General features: G+C 37.0%; 1 pseudogene; it reads right to left on the bottom strand.

The window, feature by feature from the left end:
• Window positions 1–509: 509 nt before the first annotated feature.
• On the bottom strand, window positions 510–1,023 carry LOC131852570 (uncharacterized; annotated as a pseudogene).
• Window positions 1,024–5,005: the final 3,982 nt, after the last annotated feature.

Genomic DNA, 5,005 nt, shown 5'->3' on the forward strand with positions numbered 1-5,005 from the left:
CATCGTAAAAGAACCATCGCACAGCAAGGCATAAAATTAAAATAAGTACAGTATATTTTCATGTACGTAATGGTATGTTTACAAAAAATATTATACCGTATATTAGTAGTATAAATTCAGGCAGTTACATCGCTATTGTAATAAGTGTCTGGACAGGACAATATAACTTTGAGCACAGTGGTAAGCCAGTTCTTCTTATTCAACAATTTTGCAATATTTTCATCCAATGTTTTAGTGGATTTTATCGATATGTCTATCTTTGCTTGATTTTATTGGTATCTGACCTTATGGAATTCACAATTCAGACATTTCTTGTATACCGGTTGGTCTGTATTTTCAACACCAAGCATAAGTAGGCGGAGAGACAGCCGCACGGAATGGTGTATATGCAACATGACCACAAGTCCCGTTTTGAACGGGACTGTCTCGTCTTTCGTTTCTTGATCCTGGTGGTCCCGAATAGGATCCAGCTTGCATTTCCGTTGGTAGGGTAGGATAAACTGGATGCATTATTTCAAATGGCGTAACGTATGTGGTGGCAAATAACCAGTTCTAAAGAAGCTTTCCTTTTCAAAAGTAGTTGTCCAAATCCAGCACATGCACATAATTGCAGGTTTCTCCTCTCTTGCATGTACCACGAATGAAATCCTTGCATTGCACATTGTTTTTTTAGGTTTTCTGCTTAGGACTCAAACTCTATAGAATATTCTACTGTCTGTCCCCTATTTGGTCTTTCTTCTGTGTTAACTTCATACATATCATCCACAACTTCGGTCTTAATTTCAAAATTCAAAGGATTGGTGGTGGAGAATTTGGTGGTAGAGGTGGTTGTACCGTCATTTTTATCTTACTGTCGTTTTCAGTTATTTCATTTGACACAGACGAAGGCGCAGACCCTGACGGTACACTAGACGTTGACGCTATCTTATCTGCTTCCTCAAACTTAGATTTTAATTACTTTCTTATGTATTTAAAGTTAGGCGAAGGCTTAAAATTGATTGATTTAGCAGCTTCAGGTAACATTTCTGAACTTGCTCCAGATGACATGCATTTCTTATTTGATAATTTATTTAAAAAGCGGTATATATGAACTATGATATGCAATAACTTTGCAAACGATGACATATTTAATGCGAGTTTATAGTGAACGAGGACGCGACCATAGTGGGGATGCCAGCCTAACACCTATTGTTCTCGAGTATCCGAATCGGCGCTTGCTACGCACGTCCTTGGTGAGCCGAGTTAGTTCGACATCCGTCGCCCGGTGTGAAGGACACCTCACGGCTACTACTTTTGCGTTCTTGCTACTCGTCCACAATTATGTTTTATTGTTTTTTTGTTAATATATATACGAGTGATAAACTGTGTTCATAAATTAATAGAATGAACTATAGTTTAATTTTATTATATACTCTTACAGTTCAGAAGTGCGATGGACAATTTAACTGCGTAGTTAACCGATGAACGCTTGTTCTTGTGTTTCCGGGATAGACAATTTAACTGCGTAGTTAGCCGAAGAACGCTTGTTATTGTGTTTGTTTACGACGTAACTGTGATATTTATAGTACTAATATTGTGACTATGGGGTCGAAGTCAAAAAAAGACAAATCAAGTGCAAGACGGGAAAAGCGTTTACGTCGTCGGTTGCTTGCCGAAATAGAAAACCGTCGGTTGGCACAACGGTTACATAATTTGGAAAATGAAATTTACAAAGCTCGGCATGTTCCAATTGACGGAGGGTTGCAGTCGACCTCATTACATTACAGGCCATGCCGTCTGTGATTGTTAGTGAGCGGGCCGCGCACTCACAGTCTACAGTGCAGACTCCTTCGTGCACAATTGGTTCGCTGCCTGTTGTAGTCGCACAGGACTCAACGACTATCACAGGCAGACCACAGCTGTCATCTCAAGAGGGATTTACGTATGATGAACATTGTAATAATAGTTCTTTCAATACTAATATTCGTTATGTAGGTCGGAGTGACCCAGTACCAGAATACGACCCTCAAACGTCGTTAATAACCATGGAGTTGTGGCTCCGTAAGGTAGAGGGCATTTCCAACATGTATGGCTGGGATGAGAAAACATTACTATTTAATTGCGCTTCAAAATTAAAAGGTTATGCTCGTAGTTGGTATAATCAATTACAACTGCAAGATATAAACCGCCCTTGGGCGGAATTTAAAAATAAATTGTTAACAGCTTTTCCGTCCCATAAAAGTAAATTAAGTATGTTACGTGATTTAGTAAATACCATTAGGCGTCCCGATATGGATTATTTACCATTTTACTATGATAAACTGGCGCTAGGTAATGCATGTAACATACAACCATCGTTAATAACAGAGGCAATTATAGGTACGAGAGGTAACGAGTTGGTAGAAATAGGAGCGATATCGGCGGGTTGTCGTGAACCAAATTCATTATTAAATTATTTGTCATCATTGAGAACCTCAGCTTTAGCCGTTCCAGTGTCTCACAAATATGAGAGTACGGACGTTAGGTATTCTAATAATGTTAAATGTCACACTTGCAAAAGGCGCGGTCATACTGCCAATCGTTGTACTTATAAAATGCGTGAAAAATTAGTAAGTAATTGTTCGTTTTGTAGTAAAAAGGGACATAATGAAAATAATTGTTTTTTAAAAATACGTAAATGTTCATATTGCAATAAAATGGGTCACATTAAGGAGGAATGCTTCAAACTTAAAAGTCGTAATACAAAAAACTCTATGCCTCCGCAAAAGGTACAATTGATTACTGATCGTGATGAAGGTTCAAAGTATTTTATGCCCATAATTATTAATGACATAAAAGTAAATGCTTTTATAGATTTTGGAAGTACATGCATTACGATAACGGAGTCGGTGGCTAATCAACTATTGCTGGACATTCAACCGTGTGCAGAAAATAATGTAATAAAAGGTTTCGGTGGATCAATTGTTACACCTCTTGGCGAGGTTTTGATTACTATAAAAGCTGATGAAGCCATGTGTAAAGATTTAAAGGCTTACATTGTGCCTAACATATCTCAAGATATAGGTGTAATAGTTGGTCCCTGTTTGGCCAAATGAGCAATCAATTCTGGTGATGTATAATAATTATCAAAGAATAATTTGTAATTTTTATTCTTTGGTATGGACCTAACTAAGCGTACTACGATATTTGAACTAGCTCCTAAGTCTGGCTCACTTGGATGTCTTAGCTCGGGATCGTTCTCCATTCCAGAATAAATTTCAAAATCGTAAGCAAAGCCACGATCGTCGCAGAGAATAAGCAGTTTATAGCCCCGTTTGTGTGGCTTATTAGGTAGGTATTGTCGAAGAAGATTACAGGCTTTTGTCGCGCACATTTGCTCGTCGACTGATAGTGCTTCTCTTTTCGGCACGCTTTGACATTTTTTTTAATGTTTCCAATATGGGCCTAATTTTATGCAAACGGTCATACCCTGGACTATCTGATGGCGGTTGCGTAGAATTATCGTTAAAATGTAGGAATTGACAGATTTTTTTGAATTGATTTAGCGACATCGTCTTTATAATCAAAGGAATACCTAATTCAGATGCCCAATACATTCGAATATTTGGCAGTGGCGCCAGACTCATAATCACACAGATACCTGTAAACTTTTCCAATTCATTAGTTGTTATTATATACGGCTTTGATGGATTTTTTGTATACTAAATTTGTGCATTTCTTCTACGATATGTTGAAATAATTCATTATCAAAAAACCATGAAAAATATTGCAGGGGAGTTTCGAAGTCTATAATCGGTGACTGTAAATTTGTGTTTCCAGTACATGATAAAGGAAGTGATTGGAAAGAAGTTTTCTTCCAAATAAATCTCCTCTTTTTCTTTGAGTGACAGAGCCAGGGATTCTAGATCTATGACCGATTGTGTTACTCATACTCCATGATCGTCTAGATGCCCGACATTGTGTAATGGTACCTGTAGTTGTCCCGGAAGTCATTCCTGATGTACTAGACTGAGGCTCTAATATTTCTGGTTGATAATTTTCAATATTCGTAACAACCTCGTTAACAGGAGACGAACACTGACGTTTCTGCGGAGATGAGGAAGTTTCCACGTCGCTAAGCGCCTCGGATAAAATGTTTCGGATTGATTGAACTTTTTCGATGTCATCATCACTTTCAGCGTCATAGAAATCTTGTTCATCTTCGCTTCCAGGAGGAATATTCAAGAAACCCTCAATATCTGCATCACACAATCTTCTTCGCGACATTATCTATAATAAAATCAAAGTATTCACAAGGACAGCAACACATATAAAACAACAACATATATAAAAATATGATTTACTGATACGTTTACTATTGTAATATAAAAAACAACTTACTAACGCAACACTTTCATTCAAATTTCACCCTGAGTTCACTATAACAAAAACACGAACAACATCTTTCGGTAATGGATCGTATTACTATATTGCTAAAAATCAGTAGCTTCTATCAAGTCAAGTCAAAAGATGTCGCTACTAATACTTTTATAGCTACAGGAACGATTAAAGTCGGTGTTCCGCATATGGTTCTTCTATGGTTCTCTTGTAGGGTTAATATATTTAAAATTATAAAATACTGAAATCATAATCATCGTAAAAGAACCATCGCACAGCAAGGCATAAAATTAAAATAAGTACAGTATATTTTCATGTACGTAATGGTATGTTTACAAAAAATATTATACCGTATATTAGTAGTATAAATTCAGGCAGTTACATCGCTATTGTAATAAGTGTCTGGACAGGACAATATAACTTTGAGCACAGTGGTAAGCCAGTTCTTCTTATTCAACAATTTTGCAATATTTTCATCCAATGTTTTAGTGGATTTTATCGATATGTCTATCTTTGCTTGATTTTATTGGTATCTGACCTTATGGAATTCACAATTCAGACATTTCTTGTATACCGGTTGGTCTGTATTTTCAACACCAAGCATAAGTAGGCGGAGAGACAGCCGCACGGAATGGTGTATATGCAACAT

The sequence above is a fragment of the Achroia grisella genome, unplaced genomic scaffold, assembly GCF_030625045.1.
Source record: "Achroia grisella isolate CSIRO2021 unplaced genomic scaffold, CSIRO_AGI_Agris_v1 utg8557, whole genome shotgun sequence".
Lineage (NCBI taxonomy): Eukaryota > Metazoa > Arthropoda > Insecta > Lepidoptera > Pyralidae > Achroia > Achroia grisella.